This window comes from Trachypithecus francoisi, unplaced genomic scaffold (genome assembly GCF_009764315.1).
Source record: "Trachypithecus francoisi isolate TF-2019V2 unplaced genomic scaffold, Tfra_2.0 Lachesis_group17, whole genome shotgun sequence".
Lineage (NCBI taxonomy): Eukaryota > Metazoa > Chordata > Mammalia > Primates > Cercopithecidae > Trachypithecus > Trachypithecus francoisi.
This window is the reverse complement of record NW_022681462.1, coordinates 14,729,851-14,750,751: the sequence shown is the minus strand read 5'-3', so window position 1 is coordinate 14,750,751 and position 20,901 is coordinate 14,729,851. Positions and strand designations below refer to the sequence as shown.

General features: G+C 45.3%; 2 long non-coding RNA genes across 2 annotated transcripts in view; one reads left to right on the top strand and one right to left on the bottom strand.

Annotated features, from left to right (window-relative positions):
* Window positions 1-19,591, top strand: part of LOC117099735 — a 60,282-nt gene extending 40,691 nt beyond the window's left edge. Inside the window, exons 2-3 of the long non-coding RNA XR_004443978.1 lie at window positions 16,462-16,560; window positions 19,299-19,591. This is a non-coding gene — a long non-coding RNA (uncharacterized LOC117099735). The remainder of the gene's footprint in view (window positions 1-16,461; window positions 16,561-19,298) is intronic.
* The window catches only part of LOC117099736, a 121,660-nt gene that overhangs the window by 31,043 nt on the left and 69,716 nt on the right, over window positions 1-20,901 (bottom strand). The gene's annotated exons all lie outside the window — the stretch shown is intronic.

The following is a 20,901-nucleotide window of genomic DNA, read 5'->3' as shown; positions in this document are numbered from 1 at the left end:
TACCCCGCTCCCTGCCGCTAAGGTGGTGCTGATTGGATCTCTATTCTGTGAAAGCTTTGCTGATGATGTCTCTGCCTTCCACCTTTTCTTCTGGCAACCAATGAAACATAAAATAGTGCCTACCCACCCCAAACTTAAGAGAGTGCACCATGGTTGCTAGCTTGGTTTTAGGGGGTATAGGTTTCCAGCTCTCAGGGACAGCATTTTCTGTGTTTTTCTCAGCTCATGGCTTTAGTCTGCACATGACTGAGAGTCTTGGCCACCAGAGGACCCCTACGGATGCACAGTGAGACCTCCAAAGCACTGGAGCCTAAATCTGTAACTTCAGAAGGACTGCCAGAGTCAGGCTCCAGCCCCAGAGGAGGCTTTTCCCTTCAGTGCAAGGGAAATGAAAAGATTCAGTCATATTTAGAACGGAAAGGCAGGTGATGAAGAAAACTAATTCACAAAAAGATAAACCCTCCAGCCCTTCTTTGGAGTCTGAGATATCTTCCTCTGACCAGAAACTGAGAAGGTCCCACAAGGAGTTCTTAAATACAGGTGAACCCCATTTTAAGGCCAGCCAGAGCTAAAAATCATGTAGTATGTGATCTGAACTCAAAATGATTCAATTATTCTACACAGCTGCTTTTGCATGGAAGTGTTTGTTGTTGGCATGACTGTACATCTAATCACCCAGCTTCTAATTTCAAGTCCTCTTCAATTAATGTTGCCTCATCTCTCATACCCAATCAAAATAAGTATAAATTCTGTCTGTGTAATCTCATAATCATGTATTAAACTATCTCTCCTTCTTTGCCTCCGTGACTGTGCCCCAAAGTCTTGCATCATTGTTTCCTGGATTCTTAAAAATGGTCATCACTTATTAATATTCATTGTATGTCAGGAGCTCTGGTAGGCACTTTATATATATTATATCATTTATATATAATGACATCATTATATCATTTAATTTAAGAACATTCCTGAGAGGTAGATACTCTTGTCTCCAATCTATCTATGAGGACAGAGAGGCTCAGGGAGTTTAGACTTTGCCAAGTTACACAGCTTATATATGACAGAAGTGGGATGCCAGCCCGGATATGTTGATGCCAAAGTCTGTGACATTCCAATGTGGCACTCTAATGGTGGCCAGTTGATCCTGCCCTAGACAATGACAGAGGTATGCTCTGTTCCACTGTGAGATTAGGTGAAGAACTAGAAGTGATTTCAACAGGAAACTGATCCTGCTCTTCAACTATTACCAGAAAGAAAGGCCCAAGAATAACTATTCTAAAAACACAATAGTCATTTTGGCAGAAGTCTTTGGAATTTAATTAACATGTATCCAACAATACTATGCAACAGGTTGACTCTGAGTTCCTTATGGGTACATTTTTCACATAATTTATTCTGGCATGACCATTCCTTCATTCAGCTGGTATTTACAGAGCACCTTTAATATTCCAGGCACTCTTCTGGGTGCTAGTGATATTGCTGTGAAAAGATGACAAAGTCCCTGCCTTCATGAAGCCTACATTGTGGAAGGAGAAATAGAAAACAGATAATCAGACAAAGAGATGAACAACTGAGTATATGCAATGAGTGCTACGCAGGGCATGTATAGGCTGTTATCATAAAGAACAGCAGGGGTGGAGGGATCCTTAACCTGAGACATGAAGATGGAGAAAGAGACAGCAATGCTATGTGCAGCAGGAGGGAACTTTCAGGCAAACAAATCGTGTGTTCAAAGCCTCTGAGCAGTAAAAAGGCTTGGGTTGTTCCAGGTGCTAGAAGAAGTCGAGTGTGATAACAGTGTGGTGACTGATGGAGAGAGGAATGTGAGATAACATTGACAAGGTAGACTGAAGCCAGGTGCTACAGGGCAACACTTCGGGTTTTATTCTAAGTGCAATAGGAAGGCACTAAAGGGTTCGAGACAGAAGAGTGGCAAGATAGGATTTGTGTTTTTAAAAATCTGCTCTTGATTCTGTATGGAGAGGGAATGTATGGGATGGAAGTGGGGAGATAAGGCTTTCACATCCCCTTTACACTTGTAGTGGTTCGAGTGTAATGGGTCTTAAAATGTATATGTTGAAGTTCTAACCCCCAGTACCTCACAATGTGACTGTGTATTTGAAGATATAGGGCCTTTAAAAAGGTAGTGAGGTTATCAGGGTTGGACCTAACGCAGTATGACTGGTCTCCTTATAAGAAGAGAATATTAGGATGCAGAGGGATGCACAGAGATGAAGAGATATACGTGGACCTAAGACATACTTCTGAGGAAGAAGTGACAGATGAATTAAACATGAAGAGTATGGGAGAAGATGAAATCAAGGGTGACCTCCAGATATCTCTGGCTTATGCTACTGGGTGGATGGTAGTGTCAGTTACTGAAAAGAGGAGGCTAGGGAGGAGCATATTTGGGAAGAGAAATCAAAAGCTCTTGACCTGTTAAACTGGGGATGCCCATCAGGCATGTGAGTGGAGATGTGGAGTAGGCAGATGGTGGAAACAAGGCTGAACATCAGGGGAAATGTAAGGGCTGGAGATAGAAAGTTGACAGCTGTGCCATGTCAGTGGTATTGGAAGTCAAGTGAGTGAATGAGCTTATTGAGGAGAAGGGACAGAGAAAACAGCTGAGCGTCTTGGAGAAACCCATGTTGAAATCTCTAGCAAAGGAGGAAGAGTCAGGCAAGGAGACTGAGAAGATGTGGCCAGTGAGGTAGGAGAAAACCAGGACTCTATGGTGTGAATCAAAAGAGAAGAAGGCTTAAAGAACAAGGAAATGGTCAGCTCTGCCAAATGATGCTGAACAGTTGAGTGGGATGAGGATAGGAGAATATTCCATGAACTTGCCAAGGTGGAGGCCATGCTATTCTTGACAAGAGCACCAGGGTGGTGGTTGCTGAGGCTAAAATGAAGTGAATTAGGAATGAATGAGAAGTAACTAAGTGGAGACAAAATGTGTAAGGATCTCTTACTAGACATTTGATTTTGGAGAGGAGCAGAGGAGTGAGGAAACAGCTGGAGAGATTGAGGAGCCAGGATGACAGAGGGTAAGGAAGAGATTGTGTTGCAGGAGAGGGAGGAGAGACCTGAAGGAGTGAAGATCTGCTTCGGGGGAAAGGGGTGAGATCCTGGGCACCCTTGGAAAGACTGGGCTTTGCCTGGAGAGGGGACACCTTCTCTGCTACATTAGCATGAGGGAAGGAGATGCTGGTGGGCTTAGGCTTCATCTGATGCCGTCCGTTTTCTCAAGGAAACAGGAGGCCATGTCATCAGCTGAGAGGGGGAGAGAGAAGGGAGTTGTTGAGAAAAGAGAAGAAGGCAGGAAAGAGCCCGTTCATAAAGTGGTGTGTTGGTCCAGGTCCTTAAGAAGCAAATGTCAAGATGGGAATAAGCATGCAAAGATTTTATTAGTTGAACCACCTGTGGGAACAAGTGAGGAGGGAATCAGAAGAGGCTGGTGCAGCTGTCCAACAGTGCTGCAAGTCTGACCCTGAGTAAAGGAGAAAAGAAAGGGAGATTGGATGGAAGCATCCTAGATTGCCATGAAATCTGGGGAAGGTTTGGCAGGATTAATGCTGAGCCAAAGCTCGCTGTCAGAGGAGTGCCCTGTTTCCCCTGAATGAGCTTGACTTGTTATCCCTGTTGAGCTCAGCCACTGGCTGCAAGCAGCCTGTGGGAAGGTGGCCTTGGAGTCAACACAGTGATGGCTTTCACAGTACAGTGGCTGGGGCCTGTGGTTAATTACACATACACTGCAAGACACATTCTCACGGCCACCACAATGAGGAAAGTGAGCTTACTTAGAATAGACACAGTCATGCTACCAGGCAGTGCTGGGCACCCATTTGAAGTTTGCAATTATAATTTTAAAGTGAAAGCCATCTTTCCTTAGAAACCGTGATGCTCAAATTTAAACACTTCGTGAATGCATGATTGAGCTTTTCAGACTGAATTCCCAGTCTGAATAAACTTCAGGCCAACATCAATGTGATCAATATTCTGTGGAGTGACGATTTGAGACCTTGACTTCTCATATGTTTGTTCTCTGGATTGGACCCAGAAATATTCCCTAAGTTTGTTCCTTCTATAATGCTGCCCCAGTCCACCTTTGGACAGAGACAAATTCCTTTTGTTCATATGGGAGTCATGGTCAAGTCCTTCATTCTCATAATCTGTGCCTCTCAGCACATGTAGCTTCTGAAAAGTCAATTTTTATAAATACTATTTTTCTGATACCAAAAGTATGTAAAAAATATGAAAACTACACTGCTGGTGACTTGCCCACATTCCTTAATCCACCTGGAAGTCATCTGCAGTTAGTGAATGGTTCTGTTATATATGGATGGCTTCCTTTCTCAAGCACCTTCGTCCCCTTCTTGAGAACATTCTCTGGCTATAGGAGCTGTCTTTCTTTTTTTTCTTTTTTTTTTGAGGCGGTGTCTCGCTCTGTCGCCCAGGCTGGAGCGCAGTGGCGGGATCTCAGCTCACTGCAAGCTCCGCCTCCCAGGTTTATGCCATTCTCCCGCCTCAGCCTCCCGAGTAGCTGGGACTACAGGCGCCCGCCACCTCGCCCGGCTAGTTTTTTGTATTTTTTAGTAGAGACGGGGTTTCACCGTGTTAGCCAGGATGGTCTCGATCTCCTGACCTCGTGATCCGCCTGTCTCGGCCTCCCAAAGTGCTGGGATTACAGGCATGAGCCACCGCGCCCGGCTGTGGGAGCTTTCTTGGCTTGCACATAGGTGGTTGAAAGTGCTGGGAGTGCTGGGGAGTTAACATTTCCAGAAGTGATCCTTAACAATGGAGAATGAGAGTGGGTGGATAAGTATCTTGACCAGCTATCTTGACCCTTGATGGGACTGTTCTGAGATGTGTTTCACAGAGTCTCTCAGAGTTTCCCTTGAGGGATTTAGCTCCAGTTGCCAACAGTGGTAACCCATTCATCAGCACATCCCATATTGACCTTCTTTTCTTTCTTCTACTTCTTCACCCCACTTCTAGTGCCTCCTTCTATTATCTCCCAAACAGCTGCACCCAAATTCTCCTTTCAGGAGTGAATAGAACCCAAAACTAGCATAAGCACAAAGCAGTCAAATTCTACCACCTAGAAATAGACAGCTACCAGTTTATATTCTTTCATTCTGTCTGTTCTTTATCTTTCTGTGTGTGTGTGTGTGTGTGTTCTCCATGTTTAAATTCTTCTTTGTTCCATGTTTGATGCTGTACATCCTATTTTGTTACTGATTTTTTAAACCTGTAATATTGTAGACAATTATCAGGTCATAAAAATTATGATATAGAAAATAACAGTTAACGACTATCTAGTATTTCTTTGGATGTGTGTCAGATTGATTTTGAAGATTACTGATCTGCCTTTAATCAGTAATAGAAAGTTACTCTACTCTAGCTGAGTTCTTTCCAAATAATGTATCTTCCAACCACGTGTGACCCAACTTTTAGCAAACAGTTATGGAGGATTGCCTGACAGACATGCAGTCTATCCTTAGATAGCATAGATCTTATTTCCCAATTCAAATCAGGTGAGTCTACTACTGGGTTGATGTATTTAGCCTCTCTCCCTTTGCCACCTCTTAGAATTGCTGGTCCTAAGTTGAGGTTTGGAATATCACCTCCAGGAACCCTGTGGAATAGCTGTAGAGAACTTAGCATTGTATAGATTGCTGAGAATCTATGAGACTCCCCTTGTGTGAGAACTTGGAGGAAAAATTCACTCAAGCCCCAGAATAAGGAAAAAGAAAGCTCTCACTGAGGAACTGGCTTTCTTTTGTCTTTTGTTCATTGTCAGTTTTGTAACTTTTACATTCTTATTTTTGCTTTGTTTCATAAGAAGCTCAGAGCTTAATTCATATCCTATTTTTGGTAATTATATAAGATCAGTGTAAATCACTGGATACTAACTTTCCTTCCAAATTAATCTTTTTACTACCCCTTCTTAATTTTCTCCTTAAACTTGGTTTCTCTTCAAATAAAAAAAAAATCTTACATTGGGTAGTGTATTAGTCTGTTCTCATGCTGCTAATAAAGACATACCTAAGACTGGGTAATTTATAAAGGAAATAGGTTTAATTGGCTCACAGTTCCACATGACTGGGGAAACCTCACAATCATGGCAGCAGGCAAATAAGGAGCAAAGGCACGTCTTACATGGCAGCAGGCAAGAGAGCTTGTGCAAGGGAACTCTCATTTATAAAACCACCAGATCTCATGAGACATATTCACTACCACAAGAACAGTATGGGGGAAGCAGCCCCCATGATTCAATTATCTCCACCTGGCCCCACCCTTGACATGTGGGGATTATTACAATTCAAGGTGAGATCTGAGTGGTGATACAGCCAGACCATAACAGGTAGATTTTTAAAGTCACCTCAAAAAAAATATAATGATATGCAGTATATATATGGCTTCCTCTTCTCCACCATTCTTTTTCCCCCTCCTGTGGGATGTCAGGGACTTCTGCTTGTTTTGTGGGGAGGAGGACAAGGGTTGTCCTGGACTATTGACGCAGGCAGTTTGGATGGGACTCAGCAGTCTCAGGACCCAGTGGGCCTCCCTCTGCAATGTGACTACCCATAGTGCCCAGCCAGCTATTGATGGGCAGATTTATCCCATAGAGATGCGAACAGCATCTGCTCAGACGTTAGATGTGCTTGTGGGAAAGATGAGAAATGGGCTGCATATGTGGGCATCACTTTTGCACAGTTCCCTGGTACCGAACACCCACGGTGCTGGCAGCCTCTCACGCAGACCCATCCTCCCTACGGCCAGACCTCCATCTCCAGCCTCCATCTGCACCATCCCCACCCCCCACGGTGGAGGAGAAGGAGTGACCCCTGTGGCAGGGAGAAAGTCACCTGCCTATCCCTCTCCCACTCTTCTCTTCTGAGTCCTCTTTATTTCCCTAGACATTTGCCTCTTGGTTCTCAAGAGCATCATTTGGAAGTAAGAGGTAAACTCAACTGAATATTAACTATTGTTTTAATTTTTTTGTTTATACAAATTTATGGGGCACGTGTGAAACTTTGTTACATATATTTAACGTGTAGTGATCAAGTCAGAGAATTTATTGTGTCCATCATCTGAGTACATTTTTGTTAACTATAGTCACCCTACTCTGTTATCATGCATTGAATTTATTCCTTCTGTCTTATTACATATTTGTGCCCTTTAACCCACTTTTCTTCATGGCCAAATAGTATTTCATTGTATATCTATGAGACATTTTCTTTATCCATTCATCTGTTGATGAACACTTAGGTTGATTCCATATCGTTGCTATTGTGAATAGTGCTGCAATAAACATGGGAGTGCAGGTATTCCTTTGATAATTGATTTCTTTTCCTTTGGGTAGATACCCAGTAATGGGATTGCTAGATTGAATGGTAGTTCTATTTTTAGTTTTTTGAGAAATCTCCCTACTGTTTCTTGTAATGGCTGTACTAGTTCACATTGCTGCCACAGTGTATAAGAGTTCTCTTTTCTCGGCATCCTTGCCAAGATCTGTTATTTGTTGTCTTTTTAATGATAGCCATTCTATGGTAAGATGATATCTCATTGTGGTTTTGATTTGCACTTTTCTGATGATTAGTGATAGTGAGCATTTTTTCATATACCTGTTGGTTATTTGTATATCTCCTTTTGAGAAATGTCTATTCACGTTCTTTGCCTACTTTTTAATGGGATTTTTTTTTTCTTTTTCCCATTGAGTTGTTTGAGTTCCTTGCATATTCTAGATATTAGTTCCCTGTCAGATGAATAGCTTGCAAATATTTTCTCTCATCTACAGATTGTCTCTTCAGTATGTTAATGATTTCTTTTGCTGTGCAGAAGCCTTTTAGTTTAATTAAGTCCATTTGTCTATTTTTGTTTTTGTTGCCTGTGTTCCCTTTATATTTCTGCTAAGAGAATCATAATTCTCCTGGGCAATGTACAGGCCTCTGACTGACCAGGGGAGAGGCGATAGAGGAAGAAAAGCACAATAACTGATTATCTAGGTTTGTATGGGTGAAATATACACATACATGTGTACTTAAAGTATATAGAGAGAGACAATTTAGATGTTTGAATTTCTTTTATAGCTATCTATATGTGTATATGTGTGTCTGTAGCTCCCAGATCTGATCATATCATGCCCAGCCTTAAAAGACTTCCATAGTTCCTTCTTGCTTACTATAGGATAAAGTCCAAACTTTCCTTGGCATGGCCTCCATGCCCTCTGTCCTCTCCACCCTCCAACACCAAGCTTCCCTCCAATCAGCCACCTCCCTACCCCTACCCTCAGGCTCCCATCATGTGCACCACTCCCTGGCCCTCCCATGAACCCTGCCCTTTCCCAGCTCTCAGCTCTACAGAGGCTGCTCACTCTGCACGCCTCCCCCGCTTCCTCTCCATAGTTGACTGCCTTGGAAAGTTCTATTCATTCATCTCAAATGAACATTCTGTCCCTTCTGAGCTAAGCTAAGCCTTCTTGAGATGGCAGTGCCTAGCACAGTGCAACCAACCAAACAATGCCAAACGAATTCTCAAGGACCTGAGGCTGAGTCAGGAGTGCTCTCCTTCCCGGCTGCCCCCACAGCTCCTGGCTCACTATCCCTCCACGAGAGCTCAGCCCAAGTGTGTGCTGTTCATGGCGTGCCTGCCTCTCCCGTGACAGCCCACTTGTGTCTCTCCTCCAGAAGGACATTTTCAGCAGCCTGTGCAGGGCCTGACGCATGGTTGCTATCCAGTGTATGTTTGTTGAATGAATAATAGATGGCTAGCATGGGACAGATACGCTGGAAGCAGAGAAACTGAAAGCAAAATGTTGGAGGTATTGCCCAAGAAGCAATAATCAGGACCAGTGACAAAGCCTCCCCCACGCATGTGGACTAGTTCACTGAGGAAAATGGAATTTTTTTGCAATGACTTGGACATCACCACAGCTCTTGAGGAAGGCCATGGTTGGTTGTTTTTGGGTCCTCCCCTGTTGCTGTGGATGATGTGTGGTTATGATGGTGCAGCTAAGACAGTGGCAGCAGGCATGGAGGCCAGCCTGAGGGAAACCCCCAGAATGCCCTGCCTCCCAGACCTGAGCAGAGCCCACCTGCTTCCCCTCTACACATCTGTTGCAGCAGGAAATCCAAAGCCATGTTTCTGATTTGCCACTCCTGTTAGCCATTAGACTCTTGGCTGGTTTTCTGGTCTTCCTGATTGCCAGATCTGACTTCGGGCCTGGTGACCGTGTATATCCCACTAAGATTGCAACAGGGTCAACGGCTATTGTCATTGACTACTCTCTTCATTGTCATATTTCCAAGGACTTCCTATTCCTTCTTCCCTTGTATGAAATTTCTAACATCCACCAGTACAAGACCCAGGAGGGCAGGTATTTTGGCCTGTTTTATCTACTGTCATAGCCCAATGGGTGTGAGGAACAATAGCAGGTATACAGTAGATGCTTTTGACGCAGGGCAGGCAAGCTCCAAAGTGGAGCTTCGCTCACTGGGTTCTTGGCTTTGCCCAGGAAAGAATTCAAGGGCAAGCTGGAGGTAGAAGAAAACAGCTTAATTATTATTATTTGAGATGGAGTCTCGCTCTGTTGCCCAGCCTGGAGTGCAGTGGCACGATCTCAGCTCACTGCAACCTCCGCCTCCTGGGTTCAAGCGGTGTTACAGTTCCATGACTGCTCCTGTAGAGCAGGGCTACTGTGTAGGGAGAGAGTAGCAGCTCAGGACCATTTTGCAGTCATATTTACACGCACTTTAATTGCATGCAGATTAAGGAGTAGTTTATGCAGCAATTTCTAGGGAAGGGGTAGTAACTTTTGTGTCATTGGGTCATTGCCATGGAAAAGGGTGGTCACGCCCACCTGTTGCCTTGGCAACGGTGAATCGACACGGCACACTGGCGGGCGTGTCTCATTGAAAGCGGCTTTCTCTGGGGCCCTGTTTTAGCTAGTCCTCAATCTGGTCCCGTGTCCAAGTGTCCAAGCCATGTCTCTGGAGTTGAGCGCCACCGCCTACCTCACCTTGTTGAATAGAAAATGAATGAGTGAAAGTATGAATGAATGGACACCTGTTAAAACAGCCATCTATTACAACTAAATGAACGAAGGGCACAGACATTCCTTTGGTTGTTTTTGCAACTAGAACCCTCTCCCTGTGTTCTGCGATGGCCTAAGTCTGGCCCTGCTCAAGTGAGGGACTTCCTCGATGGGCTGGTCTCATTCTTCTGCCCTCCAGGACAGCAAGGCAGGGGGAGAGGGAAATGGGAGGGGCTGAGGGACCACGTGCCTCTTTTGGGAGCCTCTTTACCCTGTGAAATTTCCTCTGGCAGCTTTCCGCCTTGGCCTGCAGCCTGTGCCGGCCCCTGCCCCCAACTCATTGTCTTTGGTTACAGGGACAGGCCCAGAGTCAAGAACAATAAAGGGAGGAGGGGACTGCTTCACAGGGTCAGGGGTCAGGGAGGGGGTTTGAAGGGTGAGGAACTTGGCTCTGTGTAGCATCCGGTTTTAAACAACTCTGTTTAGAAATAGAAGAGAAGCCCTCCGGAAAATGGAAGGGCTCTGGCAGGCCTCCTGGCTGGCCAAGGAACAGCAAGTTCCTGCCAACATATGACGGAAGTGGGGGATTTGTGGGGAGGGAGGAGGGAAGAGGGCACTGGAAGGAGTAGACACAACCTAACAACATTTTCCCTGCTAAAAACCTTGCTCTGAAGTAAACGTGGAGGGTTCTTATTCTTCCTGGCTGTGTGCACTTGGGCCAGCCTACTTCCTGTGGGCGCAATTATTCCCAGGGGTGTGTGTGTTTGTTTTTAAAGAAGGAGAATTATAAGTTATTCCTGGTCACTGCCTGAGAATTCTTTGGAATAATGAGATGGAAAAATCATCTCTACCATTTGTGTTTCTGAGGAGAAACAAGCCTTCTAGACTCTCCCCCAGGACGGGGCTGGGAAACTCACTTTTTCTCCTGCTAAGCTCCTTCTCAGCCCATTAGAGCCAGAGGGCCAATAGGGGCCTCTTTGTGCTTTGTAGGCTAGAGGGTGTAAAGGACCTAGATGTGCAGGAAATCTGCTCTAGCTGATCAGGCAGGTGAACTTGGGGAGGGAGAGCTCTAAGGGAGGACCAAATGAGACAGTGGAGATGGCGGATTGGCTTCAGCTCAGCCCTGCTGGAGCATTCTTAGTGATCACAAAACCCACACTACTGCCTCACTGATACCATAATGTGCAACCATGCCTTTTACTTTACAAATTTCAGGCACTGGCCTTTGGAGATAACGAGGTTGTGGAGGGTCCCACTTAGGGAAGGAATGCTGACAATTGAGTTACCGCCTTGTTGCCACCTACCAGAGCATCAGGTGGGCCATTACTCAAGATAACCATGGCAACCAGATATGCTGACCCGCATCTCCTACCCTCAGGTGCTTTGCCCAGCCCACCCTGTATACCTCATGCCCCATGTCAGTTCCTGCACTTTGCCTAATAAAAAAGCAAGGCTCTTTTGGGGGAGTAAGTGAGGGAATTCTCTCTCTGTCTGTCTCTCTTTCTCTCTCTCTCTTTCTTTCTCTCTCTCTCTCTCTCTCATGCTGCCTCTCTTATGTCCAGGCATAAGCTCCAGTGAAGCCTTGTTTGGAAAAGCTCTTTTGGCCTTGTGTGAATTTCTATGGCATTGAGAGCCCAAGAATCATGGTTGGTAATGCGAGGGGCCTTATTGAGTGAGGGCAAGTCATTACACATTTTCCAAATGAGACTGAAGTGGATACACAGACTAACAATAACTGCAATGACTCATTCTCCTTTCTAGGACCTCAACTCACAGCTGTCCCCAGTGGATTTGTGGCATTTCACAACTGCTTTGACTTTAGAACCTCTCTCATCTTAGCCCCCCTGCCAGAGCCAAAGGAACCCCCACATCTCAGGAAGTAGGTTATGAATCTGGGATACCTTGGAAGCCCAGATGGAAAACCCATATTAGGGAGGAGGAAATGGGGAAAATGAATGTTTTTTAAAGCCACCTTCTACACAAGCCTCCCCGAGAAGGGTGGATCGTCTTTGCTGCTATAGGAACCCTCATGCATTGCTGGTGTAGAGTCCAAAGAGACAATATTAAAGTATTGATTTTAGCTGAAAGAGTGAATTATGCTAATAATTAGATTATTAATCCTTTTACAAATCTAGCACTATCCAATTATTTTGACAAAGGTGAAGGAGAAAGTAATGAGTGTTCCATAATATCAGTATTGGACAACATAGCTTTATGGTCAGAGAAGGAAAAAAATTGAATTTGTATACATTTTAAGAGAAATGATAAGGTGATTAATAAAAGACTTTAATTATAAATGTATGTTATATCAGGATATAGTTCTTTAGGGAAAGAGGAGTGGAAATACAAACTCGAGGAGAAAAAAGGAATAATGTAAAATTTCTGACCATTAAAGAAGAGCTTGTTCGTGATTTTTTTTTTTTTTTAAATGGAGGATATTAAATTGCTAAAACATTCCAATTCTATTTTGGTACATTTAAATAGCGGCTTATAGTTATTCCAAAATGTTTAACTGTTAAAATGTTAAAATATTTCAAATTTACAGTAAAATGTAACATTTTTCAGCTATTTAAACTCAAGATGAAAAATTTAAAATACCAACACAAAAATTTTAAGGGATCCCTTCAGCGTGGAGGAGGGAAAAAAACTGTCAAGGGGGATATATCATGTTTCAACATTATTTTAGGGGACATGCAATGCAGGCAAAATGCTTGAAGACTCCTGAGCTGGACAGCATTTGTGTTCTTTTCAACTCCTTGGATTTTGTGGATGGGGTCTAAGAGGTTACCCTGGTGAGTGGGCACCGCAAGGAGGAGGACACCTGCCTCCAAATGTAAAGGTTCACTTACAAGCAAGTCTCCCAACAAAACAAAGTGGAAACAAGCCACCAAATACAACCCACCACCTCCTTCTCTTACACACACACACACACACACACACACACACACACACACAGCAGACCTCCCGAGTCCCCCAGTAGTGGTTCCTGTATAGGCCGTTCATGAACCTGTGGAAAAACATGAGCTTTGTTAGCATCATGGGATGATCTGATCCCTGGGAAATCTCTAGAGCTGGGAGTGGCCTCAAAGAGGATCATTAAAGATCAAAAACCCCACTCGAAGTTGTTTGCTCTGCTGCAGTGTAAATCCTCTTGGCTGAGCAGCCCTTGACAAAGTCTGCTGCCTGCACAGAAGTCTTAGATGGTTGTTCGGTTTGGTTTCTGTGGAAATCAAGGCAAGTGTCCGAGTTCCACATCTCTGAGTGCAGACCCAGGACAGTGTACACGGGATGGCAAAGTGACTCATACTGAAAGAACCCAGTGGAAGCAGAAACTAGGAGCCAGAGGTGAGAACATAAGCCTCCCCATCCCCAACTGGAGAATATGGAGACATCCTGGGGGCAGTGGCCTTTCCAGGCACATAGACCTGAGGGAGTTCATGAGCTTGCATTTTGTCATTCACGAGGAGCCCAGCTTGCTTATATTCAGCCCTGCATAGATTCCTCGTGCTGTTGTCCTACTCCAGGTGTCAGAAATAGCTCAGCCCTTCCCAGAGGCAGCAAGAGGGCAAGAAGGACAGAGGAGACTGAGCTGGCAGGTCTCTAAATGACCTCGAGTCACCACAGCCACTGGTGCTGAAGGAAATGGGAAAATAGTCCCGTGACCCAGCGAGTGCTTCCCATGCAGGTGAGCACTGACAGCAGAAGACAGGGGTGTGTCATCCTGGCAAGAGAGCAGAGGGGAGAGGAGAGGACTCCTCATGCTGTGGGAGCTGGAATTCTGGCTTGGCCGCCCTGAGTCAGCTTTCAATGGCCAGGGCCAGACCTCCCCTTCCTAGCAGGGCCCTGCCCAGGTCAGGTGGCTGGAAGGGGCTGTTGCTCAGTCCTAGTCCTGGGACCAAACCGAGGAAGTGGTAGCAGGACCCAGGTGGCCTTGGACCATTTCAAAGACTGTCATCAGACGTTTATCAGCTAGTGTTTGTACAAGGCCCAGGCTAAGGATGCATAAGAGGCTGTGAAAAATGTCAGCGCAGCAAAAACACCTTTCTGTAAATAGGGCTCAGACCCTGGGCAGGGTGCTATGCCTCCCCTTGGGGCCTTGGTGAAGGAAAATAAAAACATTAATCTAGAGTAAGAGAAAGAAATAGACACCACCTCGTAGGAAGATGGAAGACTGACTCTGGGAAACTCCAAGAGATGGGATGCAGAGAGAGGCAGGGTCTCTGTTTTACTTTTTCTTTGAATGTTCTGCAGTCTGTCATCTCTGGAGGCCTCAGAACCTGGTGTCACATTACAGGGTGAATGCCAGGACAAGCTAAAGAGAGGTAAGAACCCACAGCAGTGTTAATGGCCACTGTGGGAGAATTCTGGAGCTCTTACACTATAATAGGGAACAGGGAAGCATTCATACATTTAATAAACATTAAATCTCTGATAAAAAATTATAAAACCAATCATTTTCAACTTGTATTTTAATGTAACTCACATGACTTTTACCTACATGACTCAGCCCTATGTACATTGCCAGATTTTGACACAACTGTCAAATTTGTTTGCAATTCCCAGCTCCCAAACCCTAATTTCACCTCTTCCTCTCCAGCTTAGGAGGAAAGAAAGAATACATGTAAGTAAAAGTATGGTTATTATAGGGTGACCCTGAATTGCTCTAATTCATTAAAACAGTAAATTCTTTGCAAAATTGAGGGATGAAATGAAGCTGCCTCTCTTTTATGTGCTCTGTGAGTTTGGCTCTAGCCTCATCTCTCTTCTAGCAAGAATGGCCTTCTCTCTTTCCCAGGGTCATTTCCCTGTGATGAGTCCAAGAAGTCCAGGTTACCAGGATGCTTATGAGAAAGCCAAAGGTCAGTCCTTGTCTCCTGGGCCACTGGAGCCACCTCAGATGCATGCCTGGAGGCTGTCGGGCTCCTCAGCCCCTGCCATGCCCCGGGGTCCCAGACCACCACCAGAGGCAGAAGGACTGGGGCCCGGACAGCCAGGAAAGGCCTTCCACACACTGTGTCTGCAGCTGAAATTCCACAGACCCATTTGAGCCCCAGAGCTTGTCCTGGTCACTCTCACCGCCCCTGCACTCCTGATGCTGGGACTTCCTTTGCTGCTGATCGTGGAGTTTGTGGCTAGCTCTGGTCACAGCTAGTGGCCGTGGCATATATCCTACTGACAATCTTCCTTTCAGCACAAGACACGACAATCCCTGCCTTCTTTCAATGCTATGCTCAGCTAAGGAGCTGCCACTCAAATGGAACGGCAGAGCCACTTAGCCAGGGCATGATCTGCCTATCAGAGCATGTGGGGACTGATCTCATGCCTACCCCTCACAGACTGAGGACCACAGTCTCCTTCTTCCCCTGCCTTCCACACCCCAAGCCCACACCCAGTTCCTAACCCAGAATGGGTGACATGTCTTTCAAGGAGATAAACTCCTCTGAGTTTCCTTACGAAGTCCTTGGAAGCCACCTTGCAGACAAGGGGTTGTGACTTAGTTTTTGAGAACTGCTCAACTTAAAGATGGGCCCTCAGCAGAAATGTCTTCTCTGTCTCAAACCATGACCATTTCTGAAACTACCCCCTATCTCTTTCCCAGGGGACCCTGCTGCGTCGGTGGCCATTCCGCCACATCAGCTGTGAATATCAGCTGCAGGTTGTGTTAGGGTTCTATTAGCTGCTGCAACAGATTGAACCCCAATCTCAATGACCACACATTGGAAGTCTGTTTATCACTCAAATAAGAGTCCAATGTCAGATTCCTAGTCAGTGAGGGTCCTTTGTTACGTGGTGATTGAGGGGCACAGGCTATTTCCCTTGTGTGGTTCTTTCATCTATGATCTAAAAGTTCTTTGCCTCCAACTGGCAGATACGGAGAAGTCACAGCTCCTCCTCCTCCTCTTCCTCCTCCTCTTCCTTCTTCTTCAACTATTGTAAAATATACATAGCACAAAATGTCCCGTTTTAACCATTTTTAGTGTACGGTTCAGTGGCATTAAGTACATTGAGATTGTTTTGCAACTGTCACCACCATCCATCTCCAGAAGTCTTTCCTCTTTCCAAACTGAAACTCAGTACTCATTAAACAACAGGAAATCCCCATTTCCCTCCTTCCTTTAGCTCCTGGAAACCACCATTCTACTGTCTGTTTCTATGAATTTGACTGTCCTAGGTACTTCATATAAGTGGAATTATATAATATTTGTCCTTTCATGACTGGCTTATTTCATTTAGTGTAATGTCTTCAAGGTTTATCCATGTTGTAGAAGGTGTCAGAATTTCCTTCCATTGCAGTATACACCACACTTTGTTTAGTTATTCATCAGTGATGGACACTTGAGTTGCTTCTGTCTTTTGGCAGTTCACACCCTCTTCTTAACCGTCTTGACCTGCAAGTGACACCTATCTCTTCTGATCACATTCCACAGGAGGACGTATGACACAGCCCCACCTACATGCAAGGGGAGCCAGGAAGTGCAATCCCTGGCTGGGCTGCCATGTCTCAGAAACCATTAAGCCTATGGAAGGTGAGGCACAATTTGTTGGTAGACAACTAGCTGTTCCTACCACCCCTTCGCCTTTGCACTTCCTGCAACAGCTACTCACCGTGGCCCAGAAAAAAATGTCTTTCTTTTTCTAGTTTCCATTCCCAACAAGACAAATATTTTGAGACCTAAATACTTTCAATAAATAGTTATAGCTCTGTAATCCCAGCACTTTGGGAGGCAGGTGGATCACTTGAGGTTAGGAGTTTGAGACCAGCCTGGCCAACATGGCAAAACTCCATCTCTACTAAAAGTAAAAAAATTAAAAAATTAGCCAGGCATGTTGGTGCATGCCTGTAATCCCAGGTACTTGGGAGGCTGAGGCAGGAGAATCACTTGAACCCAGGAAGTGGAGGCTGTGGTGAGCCGAGATTGTGCCATGATACTTCAGCCTGGGCAACAGAGTGAGATTCCATTTCAAGAAAGGAAGGAAGGAAGGAAGGAAGGAAAGCAAAGGGTAGGGAAGGGAAGGGAAGGGAAGGGAAGGGAAAGGGAGAGAGAGAGAGAGAGGGAGAGAGAGAGGGAGGGAGGGAGAGAAGGAAGGAGGGAAGGAGGGAAAGGGAAGGGGAAGGGGAAGGGGAAGGGAAAAGGGAGGAAGGAAGGAAAGAAAGAAAGAGAAAAAGCTATAGCTAATATTTTTGTAGATGTTTGCAGTTTCCAATGTCCTTTTCATATTGAATGGTGGTACAACTTCTGATTCTGTCTCTGTCACTTTCTCACTGGGTGATATTTGTAGAGCCTGTAGCTCTACAATGAATTCAATAAACAGTAGTTTTTAATCTCCACAGCAACATGAGGTATGTAGTATTTCCCCATTTGTATAGATGAGGATATTGTACCTCAGAGAGATTAAGCAATTTGCTCTAAGTTACCCAGCTCAAAATTGTGAACCCCACCTCTCTGTCTCCACTTCCCTTGTGGGGAATCCATCATCATAGGTTTAAAAAGTAACCTTGATGTCCTTCAAAAAAACCTTTGAGCTCCCAAACCTAACTCTGCCTTTGGTGAATGACCTTTTGCACCAGAGCTGGTGGACCCAAGCTGTGACCCACTAGACAATTTGGTAAGGGAGGGAGAAGAGGTCCTGTCACTTAGGAGCCTGTCTTTTGTACTTGACCCCAGGGAGCTGCCCAGGACCCCCTTGAAGAATATCTTCCACTGTTGCATCCACTTCCTAACAACATTCACGCACCCGCTTCCATGTTCTAGGGCCCAGGGATATACAGGAATATGAAGTAATCACTCCCATCCAAAGAACCAGTGAGACAGACATATGAACAAATAGCTCTTGTGATGAGTGATATAGAGACACATTCAAAGTGCTATGGGAATTTGCATGAGGGGCAATTCATTTTGCCTGACATGTGGCAAGCTACAGCAAGAAGGTGACAACTGAGCTGGGTGTAGATGGTGAGGATAGGAATGAGGGAGGGCTACTTCAGGTAGAAGGAACAACAAAGTTTCAATGGTGTCAAAGTGCATGGGGTGTTTGAGGTTGAAGAGGAGGTACAGTGAGGGCAAAGCATGGGTGGAGACAGGGTGCTGAAGAGACTGAAGAAGAGGAGGGGTGAGTGGGGCAAGCGTGAAGGGCTAGGATTCGGCAGATGAGGCAAAGAGATTATTAACTGGGGGCTAATCGAATTAGAGCCATCTTTTACAAAGCTTTCTCTGGCTGGGGCGAATAATGAGAAGCAAACTAATTCACCCATTTTATTCTAGCCCCTTCATTCTCAGAGGGAAGGACCACCCTAGCCATGCTGAGGCCACTCCTGATGCCACATAACTGGCTCACTCTAGGCAAAGCCCTGAGGAGAGACCACCTGAGGACATTCGTTCTCCCACAATGACACTCTCCTTTAGTCTGGAGATTATGAAGGACTCCTGATAGACTTTCTCTCCTCTTTTTGGCTCATAGACTAAGCCAAGCCCCCGAGTTAGGTATCTGGAAGGCAGGGTCTCTATTTGACACTTGCCAAGACAGAATTGAAGTGTGGGGATGCCAGGACCACTGTGGGGTCTCCCCGATCCTATGGACTGAGTGTGCGGGAAGAGGCATGGGGAGACAGGGAAAGAAGGCAGGGGAAGTGATAGCAGAGTGGCGTCAGAACCCAGTCCAGCCCCCCATGACAGGAAATCACTGGCACCCCACTCACCTCCTGGCTTCCCACTTCCCATTGTCCTGACAGCAGAATGGACACCCAGACAGGTTTTTCTAAGTGATTTACAAATAGACCCAGAAAACTAAGGAATTTTCTGCATGTGATAAGAAATCGAATCCTGAAGAGAACAGTTGCCCTGCCCAAGAAGCCAAAGGTGGCACTGCCCCTTCTCTCATGATGTGGGCCAGACACTCTCCATCAAAGGGCTTTCTTGGGAGTTCTGGTCCTCCCCATGTGGACATGAGCAGGCCTGAGTTTAAAGCCCAGCCCTCAGCTCTGTGTGACTTTGGATGACATTAATCTCTCTAAGCTTTAGCTCCATTATCTGAAAAATGCCACACAGGCTGTTATGATTAAATAACAGCAGTTAAACATGGACCTCCTATCCTTGATCGTAGGGACCATGGGGACATACAGTATTGCAGTGTATGTGCTTCCAAGGGCAGGCAGCCTAGGCTTTGTGTGCCGCATTCACCAGGCTTTGCCTGCCCTGAGCTCAGGGATGTTAAGAGGAGCTTATCTCAAACCACTGAAAGTTCTTTCTTCTTACTTTTCCTCCAGGTCTCTGGATTTGATGGCAAATAGCAGCAGAAATGTGGAAAAGATCAAAGTGATGTCAAGGTTGATCTCTGAGTTTGGCAGGGCTGAACTCAAACATCATTTGCCATGGACCCACAATGTCTTTAGTAGCTGAGTGGGGTCATTCCCCTGTGATATGTGCACTCAATTGCTAGCCAGTTTTGTTTTTTGTTTTTAAGAGAGTCTCACTTTGTCACCCAGGCTAGAGTACAGTGGCATGATCTTGGCTCCCTGCAACCTCTGCCTCCCGGGTTCAAGTGATTCTCCTGCCTCAGCCTCCCGAGTAGCTAAGATTACAGGCATGTGCCACCAGGCCCAGCTAATTTTTTTTTGTAGAGACAGGGTTTCGCCATGTTGGCCAGGTGGGTCTCGAGCTCCTGGCCTCAAGTGATCCACCTGCCTTCACCTCCCAAAGTGCTGGGATGACAGGTGGGAGCCACCATACCTGGCCCCAAAGTTTTAGAAATTGGATCATTTTAAATGTTGGAGGGGAGTTCATTGTTTAGGATGGCTGTGTGGCAAATCTTTTTTTAAAGTAAGTAATTCTCCTGTAGTGTAAGTCACCTCCTGATCTCTACATTTAAGGTATGCTGTCCTGGATGTGCTCACCTATGAATGTAGGTGTGCTGGGATACACAGTGCAAGGCTGAAGTCAAAGTACACCACTGATGAACCCCTGGGAACTGGTAACCCAGCCAGGCAATAAACATCTTTTATGAATCAGTTTATCCACCAAACACTTGCAGAGAGCCTATCCCATGCCACCCCTGAGGGCACAGTGATGGAGAAGATATGCTTCCTTCCTCCAAGAACCCCATAGTCTAGTGGCAGAGACAAGCAGGTACATAGCTGCCTATAGTACAGCATCACAGGTGGCATAACATTGTGTAAACTGGGAATAATTCTTATTCTCTTAGATATAGAACATCTAAGCAAGATATTGAGTATCTGGTTTCCCCTTCCCCACACTGGCCCTCACTGAGATCCATGTCTAATATTATGAAAGTCATACAATATCATTATAAACTAATCATAAATGTCAGTGTGCTACAAAAACTTATTCAGAAAACACTCAGATTCTCCCACCAACATATGCCACTATGGTGGCAAAAGCTCTGATTTAAAATACTTATTTCATTTTCCTCTCTGATTTTGTTCTAGTCTTCAAAATGATTTCATACAACAAAGCACTGAGTTCCTTAGTTCCTCTGACCCCTGCCAGATCTGAAGCTGTGATGTTCAAAAGTCAGAGCAGAGTCAATCTTATGATTGAGTTTCATAAGAGTCTAAGCCGCTCATCAACATACTGTGGCAGAGTAAGCTTTCTGGGTTCCAGAATTTATTTTGAGTGGGTTGAGGGAGTTGAGAAATGGCATGGGAGGCCTAAAGATAAAAGGACTTTTGAATGAAAGTTATAGGAAAGTGGATTTGAGATTAAAACAAGGGAAGGTTGACCATAGTTGGAACCATTTAAGATTGGTGGGGGTAGTGGGCTTCCGGTTCTTAACCCAGGCCAGGCAGAGGTGTGACAACAGTCAGGGGTTTCTAAACAGGATGGGAGGTTGGATTAGATGAGCCTTCACCC